The following is a 13365-nucleotide window of genomic DNA, read 5'->3' as shown; positions in this document are numbered from 1 at the left end:
TTAATTCCTATTTCACTCCTGCGTTCTTGTCAAACAGGTGGAGATTTTCAAGCGCTTGCGCGCAAAAGGGATATCCATGCGACGCGCGAAAGATCTTGGTACGACGCAACCAACAACGCGTTTCAGTATACCGTCACAATTTGTGCGTGCAGGTTCAATTTTGTGAAGCAACTCTCAGTAGAGCAGGTTCATATCAGCTTTTGATGAGAGGAATAGAATTCTCCAATTCAGAGAATAAAACCCGGAAATTGTTTTTTTACTGGTCCTGAAATTGTTCCCATGAATAAAAAAATTGAAAGTCGACGGTTTTTCATAAATTTTAACTTTGAAATTTTTCATTAAATTTTCTTCTTCACTTTTTCTACTAAAAGATCATCCGCACAAGTGTCAGCAATCCAGTAATTCTATTCATATCTCAAAATCTGGAATAGACAATAATGCAAGTTGAAGACTATCGAAAAAGTGGATATTCTGTTTAAGTGCACCGGGATTTTGTGGATTATTGAAAAATGTTTGTTAATCAAGAGCTCTCGCTCGATCATGTCAAGTGCAATCACTACCCAAGGAGGGTGAAGAGGTTACGAAGTCGTTAAATAGAGACCTGGAGTGATACATAATATTAAAGGTGAGTGTGCCAAGTGGAATAATTACCGAAGTTTCCGTAGCTTTTCTAGACCGGAAGATGGGATTTATCAAAGACTAAGAAATCACAGCGATAACGTTTTATCATTGGTTCGTGATTCCGTAATATCTTGGAAGAAAAAAAAGAGATGTCCTAAATGAGTAACTGTCCTCGAAAAATTATTCTAGCGTCGCATAGACCAATTAGATAATGTTTCTGCGCGCTGAGAATTAATGTCAATGTCAACAATTGATGGATGCTAAACAATAGTAAAAGTCATCGAGGGTAAGATCCAAATATGACAGGATCACATTGATGATGAAATGATGATCCTTCAATTGATATGTGATAATTTGGGTTTGAAAAAGTTTTTCTGAAACAATTGATCGATCACGTCACGAAGCCGGTAACCCGGTAACTGAGCAAAGGGAGATTGAATTACGACTGGTTCATTCTTAATGTCACTCAGTGTTTCCGCAATACTCTCAGAGTTATTTGAATAGTACGTCGCTTTATCTTGTTAATGCCATTAATTTTCATGTCCTCCATTTTATTTTTTCTGTCTATCTCATTATTTCTAGTTTTCCGATTTTTCTGTTCATCGCTAAAATAGAATTGTAATGGAAAAAATTCAAATTTTTGGTGCGTGGAACCGATTTGAGTCATGTGGGAAATCAATATAATGAGTTCAGTATTCATGGAATAGTAAAATCAGATTTCATAGAAACAGAATAATTCTTTTGAGATTTCATTCATAGCGTGTTATATTATAAAATCATAGTTTACTAAAAATGTTGAACTACGTCATATTGAATTCGACCAATTATTGAATTCATTGTTAAGAATATATTTGTTCTTTTTCCAGAGTATTCGAGAAAGTAATAAACTTTGGTGAACAAAGTTACGGCCAAAGAATTAGAAGAAACCATGATTTTCAAACTTCCTCAATTTTTCTCGTTCCACTTTGATTCCATAGAACGTCGAAATCACAGTTTCCTCCTTCTCCATGATTGAAGTCTTAAAAAAGATTGGTATTGAATTGGTCATAAAAATGCCAATGCAAGGCTTCATAAGAAGTTATTGATTAAGAGACGACACTAAAATATTGAGGCAATGTTAACAACTATGTCATCAGCAGCAATTGAGCTGAATTCATCATATTACACCGCTATAATAGATGGGAGCAGTACTCTAGATGGATTCTCAGGTAAACATGGATTTTTCACTGAATAAATACAATGAAAAATCTCATTAAAAAAATTAAATCATTGTATAAATTTCACAGAGGAAAAATACAAGACAAACTACTGTGAGGAAATTCAGGTATGAAAAGATCCTATCGAAATGTTCTATACAGATTGCGTATAGAATCTTTATAGGATTTTCGTATGATATTCGGATATTTCCATACGGATATTTTTTATACAAATTATTTCTATACGATTTCTATAGGTTTGATCCTATACGACCCACTGCCGCATATATAGAAACATTTCGTATGGAGTTGCGACATTTCTTTACGTTTTTCTCTGGAGCGTTTAGCCATCTTTCGTATAAAAACAAAAATTTATGTAAAAATTTATGTATAGAAATAATTCGTATAGACAATATTCGTATAGAAATATCCAAATATCATATACGGAAATACTATAGAATTTCTATACGCAATCCGAATAGAAAATTTCGATACGATTTTTTCATGTGTTCTGCTAAATTTCGAAATTCTTCGTGGTAAATGCGGGAAAAGATGGCGCGCAGCAAAAATTTCAGCGCTGGCATGTGAATTTTCCCGGGGCCAACAAAATGAACCCATTCCACCGCTTCAGTACAGTAATTTTTCTGGTATTTTTCTCTTCGTTTAATTCGTCTTGTACACTGATAGAACGACTTAGTCGAATCAAACGAGACTTTTTAACTATTACCACGATTCGTTAACTATTAACGAATCGCGGTAACAGTTAATAGTTAACGAATCGTGGTGATTGTTAAAAAGTCTCGTTTGGTTCGACTAAACCGTTCTATCAGTTTATTCATTCCATCAGAAAACTGAAAAACAATATCTGCTTGCCCTCTAGTAATACCTAATCTACTAAAAAATTATAGAAAAAATATACATTAATAAAGTTTCAGTGATTGATCCCGTGAATGAGACGTCCAGCCCGTATATGCTTCCAACATACATTCGTGTGACGTCTATGGTGATAGTAATTGTCGTCATGGTGCTGGGTATAATCGGCAATCTCATGGTGAGTTTCTCTCGCGTGTAATCTGAGATTCGCACAGACAATAAAACAAACTTGTTTGTTGTCTCAAAAAGTATAACATAATTTCTTTTATTATACTGCAAAAAAAGGTACCTCTGGTTGTACTGCGCGGGAAGGATATGCGAAATAGCACAAACATCTTCTTGGTGAATCTAAGTGCCGCTGATCTCTGTGTTCTGCTCGTTTGTGCCCCCACTGTCCTTGTTGAGGTCAACTCTGGTCCTCAGGTCTGGCCTCTTGGGGAACATATGTGTAAGTAAACAATCCTAAGAATACTATCGAATAAATTACTGAACATTTATTCCTCTCGTTACATCGTCGACAGCCGTGGGGTCATTGGACATAATCTTTTCGCATCAACAATAACCCTCATTATCGACTGGACTTCATCACAATTTCCTTATTTGACAATTGATGTTTATACATTGATGAAATCGCGACATTGTAATTCGGCGTTTCTCATTCTGGCTTTCCTCTTTCTTGAGTCACATGAAAGATTCTGACTTGACCTTCGAGGTCAATTGTGTTGATTCGTTTGCTTTACACGTCGTCATACGCATTAACTGACCTACAGTCGGGTTTATTTTCTATTTTTCCTAGAAATGTCCAAGTCAGTCACGTCACCTAAAAAATAGTTCATGTCGAAGATCTCATATGTATGTGGGTATGATGAGAGTAAAAGGATTAAAATGTTCATGAGAATTCAGATTTTTTAAAACTTTCTCATATTCTCTGTGCATCCTGGCGGGTTACCTTCAATCGCAAAACGTGGCTATGACATCAGCGTGTTTGGGGATGGATAAGAAAATATCTATATGAGTTATTCCACTAAATCTTAGACATTAATGCAATTTTTGAATCCCCAAGATTATTTTTTTATTGGAAATAAAATTTATGCGTGCCTTCATATATTATGGCACATTTTCGCTTCCGAATGAAAGCTTTGTAGTTGCCCATTTTGAGGATCTTCTAATTTTACTTAGAAATTATGCAGAATGGCATAAAACGTGAACGTATGATGTTTTTAGAAAATGTTTGTGTCCATATGTATGTGCGGATTTTTTGAAATTTGAAGTTCGACTTTTTCGCATGCACGTGTAACACATCCTATGTTTTGCAATACCTGCCGAGTTTATGGTTCGGAATGGTAGTGTTTTTTTCAAACTTTAGTATTTAGGAGAGGGTAGGGCAAAACGGACCAGGCGGGCTAAATGGACCACTGATAGAGAATTGATAATTTTATCATTTTTTTTTCCATTCGGAAGCAAAAACAAAAATTCAAAATCATTTGTGATTTGAGGTGATTAGCAAATCTGATCAAATTGCGGTTCAACGACACTTCTTGTCTATAAAACCCCTGTGACGGTTATGATCCTGAAACTCACTTTTAATTCAACACATTCAGTGTTCCTGATTTGAAAGAAAGAAAAAAAAATTACCAATTTTCTGTTAGTGGTTCGTTTTGCCCTCCTGGTCCATTTTGCCCTACCCTCCCCTACCTATCAATAAATTGGGAAAATATGAGTCTGCATACTTCTACATTGCTGAAATATTCGCTCGATCCATTTTTTCCAGTTCGGTAATGATGATCAACAATCTGGAAAAAAATGAATTGAAACAAACAAAATCAATTAATGCAAAATTCACTAGTGGATATTAAACTATAAAATTAAAATCAATGCCGTAATTTAGATCTTCTTCAATTCATTTTTCTCTGGTTTGTTAATAATGGGCAAATGCTACTTTCGTTTATCTCTATTTAGACTTGAAATTGTCAGTACTTTTTGCAAAAAAATATCATTTTCCATGGTGGAAGACTGAAAAAACTACGTTGAGAACTCTAAACTCGATTTTCATCTATAAGGACAGGTATTGAGTAAAAGATTGCTTCTTTTTGGGAAATTCAGAAATGTTCCCACAAAAACGTGTTTCACTTCTTTTTTCATCAGACATTGGGCAAGTAAAATGTCCGCAGTAAAATAATTTGTAGAAGAAAATCGATTGTTCCCATCTATCTTCTTCATTAAGTTCAAGGTCTAAAAGTTCAAGACACTTTTTATACCACTGATAGTTGAGGGAATTTTGGGAATGATTGAAATTTTTAAGCCGAGTGCTATATTTGTGGCTGTCCACATGAAAAGGGACAATATTGATATCGCAAACATGACCAGGAAATTTCACAAATTTACCAGGTCACATTACCCACTTCCCACTATGGAACTCCGGTCTATGTATCTCCGGTCGTGTAAGCGCACCAAGGGAGCCCTTAGTTCCTCATCGACGAATTCATATTGAAGCGCTTAGTTCCTTGGTCATAATGCCAAGGCGCAGTGTGAACATTCAACTTGGACAATCAGCATCTTACAGGACAAGTGTCCTTTGATTATGTCGTTTTCCTCCCAGATTCGATATACTTTTTTTCAATTAATTGTTTATAATCATTGTCATTGCAAAAAGTAATACGACTGATGAGAATCGACTCTCCCAATTCATCAGCTGTTAAATTTTCATATTCTAATAATTGATTTGACGATTGTATTCATGAAAACCGCCTTATTTTCTACATTCGTTCGAGATGTACGCCGTGTTCGAGTTCTCATTCTCGATTCGAAATATTGCCCATTGTTTGAAATCCTGCCTAAATCGTGAGTTTGTTAAGGACTCTTTTCCTTATGTGACCTAATTATTCGAGTCAAGTTGTAACTCATCGAAAGCAGTCGAAGTATATCATTTTTGCTCGTCTTACGGGCAGTCACTCATCGACCGTCGTGGACATAACATGGTCTCTCACTAGCTCTTCTCCAGAGTCAGTAATTCACCGAAAATCTCCCGGTTTAATATAACGAAATTATCCGAAAGTTATCGAGTAAAATCATCGTGTAAATCATTGAGACAGTTATTGTTTGTATAGTAAAATTAACGGAAAATCATCAGTGATTTAGTAAATATTAAACAGTGAAAATTCACCAGTGCTTCAACGAAAATTATCAGACAATGATCAAAGACAATTATCGGTACTAAAATGCAATTTGCACATCAACCGTTCGTTTATTAACTTCTCTATAGGAAGTTATTTATTTTTGTGCAGTTCATCTAAATTATTGTTAATAAATTGACTTGGCTCAGACCTCAATTCTCTGTGTACTTGTCTTATAAACAACTCCAACCTGGACTTTCCCCCTCCGTCGCCACCGTGGGAATCAACGAAACTCAACAGATTTTTAATACCCAGTTCGTTTATAGAAAAAATTTACCTAACTTCTGTTGCGACTCTATAAAAGTAGTCTATTGGAGTTCTCTGAAATTTTTTTAAAATGATTCGATTGGCTTTTTGTGTCAATTATCTCGAAGATTACACAAGTTCACCATGTCATACTTTTAAGAGATACTGAATTGAACAAAGTCCATAGATTTTTTTTTCTATTAAGCTCTAATATTAGAATTTTTTCGCATCCTATTTTCATTTGTTTCTTATCATAGAATCCAAGAAAAAAATATTTAGGAAATTCATGTCCAGGTCAACTGTATTGAATGTGGCTTTATTGTCTATAAACCCTGCATCGAGTACCCCCTTTATTTTTAGAAGGATTAACACAACGAGTTCAAAACTTCTCTGTTTCTAACATGAACTAAAAGTTTGTATATTAAATATTGAACTTTATTTATTCACAATGAAATATTCTAAACAATGATAAACAGTAACTGCTGATCTATATCGAAAATTTTGACGTTACAAACACTCCGCATTGCACGGACACTTATTGACGATTGATTTCCCTCCACCGCTATCTCGCGGATGTGATGAGATTTCAGTACTGGACTGAATAGGAGCTAATGGTACTCAATATTGCTCTGTATATGAGAAATTAAAAAAATCTGATGTCTATAACTAATCAACTTAATCAATTGATTGATTCAACAAATTTCTCTAGGATTTCGAACAAACTAATTACAGAAATTGATCCATTCTCTTATCCGCACTTGATCGATAAATTGGGTTACAGTATTTCTTAAATTTAGAATGCATTACCATTTTTTCTCCATTTTTCTCACATTTTTCATTAAGCACTCCACAGAAAAATAATATTTAATTTTTTTCTAACAATAAAATATTCCTCATACATGTTTGCACGGACGAAAAAATTTAATAGAAAAACCTAACGAATTCGTTAGAAAATTCTATTAAATTTTTATTGAACTGTTCTTTTAGTTTTTGGCCGATTCTATTGAAATGTTCAATAGAAAATATTTAGTAGAAAAAGTTAATAGAATTCAATTTTTCTATATAACTTATTCTATTGAGATATTTTCTATAGAATTTCCTCGGCTCAAATTTTCCAAGCTCAAGTTATTTTCATTCTATTTTTCTTTTCTTCTCATCAAGAAAATCAAACGAAAAAAATTGGAAAATTTGAATCGAGCAAATTCTATAGAAAATATATGAAAAGAATAAGTTATATAGAAAAATCGAATTCTGTTGACTTTTTCTATTGAATGCTTTCTATTGAACATGTCAATAGAATCAGCCAAAAACTAATAGAAAGTTTAATACAAATTCAATAGAATTTTCTAACGATTTCGATAGGTTTTTCTATTAAATTTTGTCGTGCGTATGGTAAAGTATTCTCATTCAATAATTACTTCTTTATATTGTTTTATTCCCAAATATCACCAAATATGAATGTAGAGTGTAGAATGTAGAATGCAGCTCAAATTTATTTGATGAATGAAATGAATTTATCAACTAAGTGTTAATTTTTTTTATGGGTGCAGAAATTGAATACTCACTGCCGTCTACTTTTTAAAGAATTGTCAACATATAAGGAGTATGTTCTATTTTTTTCGGGACAATCAAAACTATCCGAAGACCTATAATCGGTATTTTATCGAGATTTTTCATGTTTTGTTGATCAAAAAGAAGTTATAAATAGACTAAAAAATCAGAAAAAATTTGCATTGTAAAGCAGAGAATAAAATACGAATTTATGAAAATACGAAGGTATGAAAATAGTATAAAACCAAATTCCTGGGTATTGAATGAAGTAAAAAATAATTAATTTTCAAAAATTGAATTTTTGTCATTCCGGCGGTAATGCAGCGCTTGACGGTTGCTATGTGTCCGTCAATCCCTGCCTACGGGTGTTCTGATAAAAAATTTTGTTCGCCACACGGCCGAAGAAACTTTTGGAGCTCATATGATTGCAATCCTCGCCTTCGGCTCCGGTTGCAAATTCATATTCGCCCGAAGTGTTTTTTGGCCTTATAACGAAATGTTCTAATATCTCCCTACTTACCCAGAAAACAATTTTTGCCAGTGCCATCTAAAATTTATCAGGACGTCGGCAAATTGTCGACATACTGTTTGCTGGGTAGTTGCCCAAAAAATTTGTTAAAATTTATAAAAAGTTTTATTTTAGTACAGAAACATGCTGGATTTTTTTTCAAAATTTTTGGAAACCATGATGGAAATGGTTGGCTGAGTTGATAGAGAATCCACCATACATATTGGTTTATCATGGCCATATAGTATTTGCAAGGGGAGGGGAGAAGGAATCTATCAATACATGGCAACCAATGGGGGAATATATTTGAATCTGAAACCAAAGAAGTTTGAAATTTACCGGAAAACGGAAACGTGTCGACTGAATTTTATTGATGGAATTGGCTGAGTTTAGTCGGCTTTCCTCTCCATGATTTGCCGCTCTAGTGATGTTTTACTTCCTCGAACTTCCATCATGCATCCATACACAGAACAATTTTCGATAAAAACTAAAATGAAATGCAGCGAATATTGAGTCTTGTGGAAGTAGATATCGGGGATCAGTCTCTAAACGTACGGTGAATCAAATCGTACTCTTCGCAATGAACGTCGCATTTTTCCGTGACATTCTTCTATATTCCCTCCTGGAATCTATACGGTATGCTTTCAATCATTTCATTCATAACAAACGAGGTAATTCAAGATCAGTTCTATCAATAATGGAGGAGTGATGGTGAATTTGATAAAAAGTCGCTCCACTTTGTCTCTGGGACTGTTTTTTTATTGCGTCCGCTTTCTGTTGTGAACATTTACATGGTGACAAATGAGAAGTTGCCTAAAGTATAACCACGTGTCTTCCCTTCCTCCTGAGACCCGGAAGGTTAGGTCCATTAGATATGTACTAGAGTGTTATCAGTTTCTATTGAGACGCTACAAGAAGCACTACGTGTACTTCAAAATAAGTAACCTTAAAAATGAAGAAAAAGTATATCTTATCGAGTGCTTTTATACTAGAGGTAAAAACTATACTGAAGCATATACATAGAGGCTTTCGTACCAAATTTGGAAGTAAAAAAGTAGCCAGTCAAAAGACCCTCAGAAGGTGAGAATAAATAGTATACTGTGCATCAAGGGCGGAAAGTCATGTTTTCCCGCCCGAGGTGCACATGCTATTTTTTAACACGCCTACAAAGGAAAGTTCGTATTTTGCTCTTTGATGAGCGGGAGGAAAGTACGAACTTTCCGTGCAGGTGTGTGAAAAAAAAAATTTATCTGACTTCATCGTATAACATCAGTTTTGACTAAAACTTTCAAGTATTTATTAATTTCTCTCCCAGAGTAATTGCTAATTTCATCAAGTATTATACTCTTGAGGACTGTCGTCATGATCTTCCTGGTCCATTACACTCCGTTACAACAGAAGATACGATTGCCAAGATCGAAGAACATTTCAAGAATAATCCAACGGATTCGATACGAAAAGCAGCAGCAACTTTGAAACTGAACCGAGAGACACTGTGATTAATATTGAAGAATTTTCTCAAGTTACACCCTTACAAAATTACGACCCATCATTTGCTCACAGAAAATTCCAAAAACAAAAGAATTAAGTTTTGTAAAATTATGATACAGAAATTTGAAAATGATGAAATCGACATCAATCATATAATCTTCACAGACGAAGCTCACTTTTATTTAAATGGATATGTAAATAAACGAAATTACCGTTTTTGTGGTCGCGAAAATCCACACTCATCTGAAGCAAAGTCTTTACACCCTGTTAAAGTGACTGTTTGGGCAGCTATTTCAATCAAAACAATACACTTAGAATTCACAGAAGGGACCATTACAGGCAATAGTTATCGAGAAATGCTACAAACTAAATTTTTCCCTGTGGCTAAAAGAAGAGGATTGGTTAAGAACTATTATTTTATGCAAGATGGTGCTACACCGCATAGAACTAAGAACGTATTTTAAGCTATTTATGAAGTGTACTGTGATCGCGTCATCGGATTAGGATACCCCAAGTTTGCGCATGGAGGTATGGAATGGCCTTCTTATTCACCCGATTTGAACCCGTGTGACTTCTTCTTATGGGGCTTCCTGAAAGATAATGTTTATGCGGAAAAACCCGAGACCAAAGATGATTTGAAAAAAGCCATCGGAGACGGAATTTCTGGTATTTCTCCATCTCAGATTGAACAAGTTTTTCATAGTTTCCGAAAACGGCTTGATTATTGTACAAATTCGATTGGAGATCACTTCGAAAATATTTACCATTAATAGTTATCTCCTGGCTCAATTTGTCAATTTTTTTCAAATCTCAATAAGTATCTATAAGTGTCTGATTCAACTGAAACTAATTCCAAATAAAAATGACATCTTTACTCAATTCATATGTATTTTTCTTTTTTTCTCCTGGCACTCATTTTAAAGTTATAAACGATTAGTTTAGGCAACTTCCGAATTGTCACCCTGTAATTAACTGAATCGAGTAATCCGAACAGATTGAAGAGACTACAGGAGAGAAAAATAATCTCTGAATATAGATATGTCTCAAATTGAATGAATGAAAGAATAAAATTTCCTGCTGTTTATATTTGTTAAAAGCCATCGGAGACGGAATTTCTGGTATTTCTCCATCTCAGATTGAACAAAATGTACACCGTGGTAAACTTGTCAGAACCTGTCAGATTAAATTGGCTTACTCATGAGTGATGGTGACAAGGGTACCAGTGAATTGGTGGCCATAATTACCCCGAGGCTTTACAATAAATTGACATAATTCGTGTTCTTATCAATAAAATATTTCACTTCAGATTTCTCCTCTATATACTTCCATGCAAATTTCATTAGGCTGCGATTGAACGAACGTGATGACAGTAGATTAGCTGTCTAGTTGGGGATAAGCTCATTTGGATCGGAATCTCATCGAGTTTCCTGATAACAATTTGATGCATCGGGCTGCTAATATAGTTGAAAATAGCGTTGCCTCTTCATTCACTCCCTCATTCTGTACGGTCTAAATTAAATTCGTCTGATAATTTCCCATCATCTTCATCATACTGTCCATAAAACGATGTTACGGATATTGTAAAGAAAAATGATGGTCGTCACTCGGCCGAAAACCACTTTTCTGACTCGTGTGTTTGAATTCCTCGGCTACGCCTTGGTCTGCGACCCTTACACTAGACAGAAAAGGTTTTTTCGGCCGTGTGACGAAAATACATATTTATTCATGCAAGAATTTTTTTTTTTTAATAATGGGCATGTAAAAGATTAAAGAATAGAGCCTATGTAGCCAAAATGAAAGAGTAAAATGTTGCTATTTACTTCTTTTTTTTAACATTTCAGAAAATTTAAGGGACCCTTTCAACTTCACTGTGGGAGGATCTGAGTAACAAAATAGCATAATAATAGTTGATGCGTTCTATGCTATGTCGATAAAAAATAATCACATTTTCCTTCTCTTATTCTTATTATGATTATTCAAAATGTCGAGATTACGAGAACCATTTTTTAAAATAATCTATAATCCAGAAAATATGCTCCGAAAAAATCGAAACAATCTTTTTTTTGTGGAAAGAGAATAATGTGTTTTCAACGGGAAAATTTGATGCCAGAAAGTGAATGTTTAGGAATTGAAGGTATTGTGGGAAAATTCAATTCACTAACAAATCCGATTTAGTAAACTATATAATCGCAGTATATTTGAAGGACGTTGGAAAAATGTATAAAAGTGAAGATGGAAGTGATCCGGTATGAGGTTCGTAACCGGCTGTGTGTCTAAGGTATGTCTGGATTCGCAAGACAACCGAATCTCGTAAATGGAATAAATCAGAAGTATACGTGACACAATGAGTGCCAGTGAGACGGCGCTACGAGTTTCGTGCTCCCGTTAACATCTTCACCTGGTGACGGTGGTCAGCGCGTATGTGGATGAGTGTATGTAGCGAGTCCCTACAAATGTTCATTTCATTTATATACAGTTCAAGTTGTTCAAAAGAATACTCATCGCCAGACATTTTTTTATATTCTGCAAAAATACACGATGTAGCATATATATAATTAAACCTTCAAACAAATTTTTAGAAACTGGTCACTCATAGTTATCGAACTATAATTTTTTTCAAAAACAAAGTCGTAATTTATAACTAAAAACTTGACAAATAATTTGAGTATTGTATGAAAAAAGTGTAGGGATAGTTTTTCGCCAGGAAGAGGTGACTGTTCATGAGCAAACTTTCAAAGATGAAAATGAATTATTATATATCAATAATTACCTATATATAATTATGCCATAAAAATAAAATTTTTGATAACCAATTTAACCACAAATTGAATGAGTTCTTATCAACCTTCCGTTATCATTTACGATTTTTATTGAGCTATTGTAATAGCCCCGAAAACCGTTACAGTCCAATCTTCATACAAGATACCACAGGGAATGTAGAGGAATAAAATTCCGCGAATTATGTATCTCCCACTTTGCTTGCGCTTAGAGGGGACAATATTTTAATTTGATATTCTTCGTCCAAGATACTAGATGATTTCCATTTTTCATGATCATTTGTGTATGATTCCTGGCCCACTTCAACTGCCATCATTGCAAACACTTAAGCCTCTTTTTTGCGCTGAGTTCTACTGTGCTTAGTGTTCCCGATTTCCTCCCCCGATACAGAGACCTTCGTTCTTCAGCCAATACTCCTATAGGTAGGATCCCGGCGATGATGCACACTGTGTCCTCGGACACCGTACAGTGTCGATACAGTCGAGGGACTTGCAGCGTCATAGTCTCGACTTGCTTCCTACTTGTCACTAGCACAGCTTCTGTTTTGTGCTGCGTCAGTTACAGGCCTACGATGTTCATCCAGTGATGAATTTCTGCAAAGCTGACGTGGAAAACAATTTTGATCAGATATTTTTCTACAATGACTACAGCCACGTCGTCTGCAAACGCCAGGAGGTTCACATCACGCGGTAATGCCAGTTTTAGAAGCCCAGCGTATATGGTGTTCTACAAGGGAGGATATAGTACTAAGACCTGAGGCACCCCTTCAGTGAGTCTGTACTCTGCTGACCTGCACTCTGTGATGTATTTGAGAACCTTTCCAGTCAAGTAATTGTCAACCATCTTCCGCAAGTATTTAGGTACGTTGAATTTTGCCAGAGCCTTGCACCTGGCTGAGTTGAAGGCGTTCTTGATGTCCAATATCTCT

The 13365-nt window shown here is 35.0% G+C and overlaps 1 long non-coding RNA gene across 2 annotated transcripts; it reads left to right on the top strand.

The window, feature by feature from the left end:
• Positions 1 to 307: 307 nt before the first annotated feature.
• On the top strand, positions 308 to 12388 carry LOC107041626. 2 transcript variants are annotated; one of them, XR_001461085.1, is made up of 5 exons: positions 308 to 625; positions 1488 to 1829; positions 2753 to 2868; positions 2976 to 3138; positions 11501 to 12388. It is a non-coding gene; the product is annotated as an uncharacterized LOC107041626 (long non-coding RNA). The 2 variants fall into 2 exon arrangements; XR_001461084.1 differs by having other exon boundaries at positions 2747 to 2868.
• Positions 12389 to 13365: the final 977 nt, after the last annotated feature.

The sequence above is a fragment of the Diachasma alloeum genome, unplaced genomic scaffold (assembly GCF_001412515.2).
Source record: "Diachasma alloeum isolate Michigan unplaced genomic scaffold, Dall2.0 Dall_scaffold_00370, whole genome shotgun sequence".
In the NCBI taxonomy this organism is placed as follows: domain Eukaryota; kingdom Metazoa; phylum Arthropoda; class Insecta; order Hymenoptera; family Braconidae; genus Diachasma; species Diachasma alloeum.
This window is presented reverse-complemented; position numbering and strand designations above follow the sequence as displayed.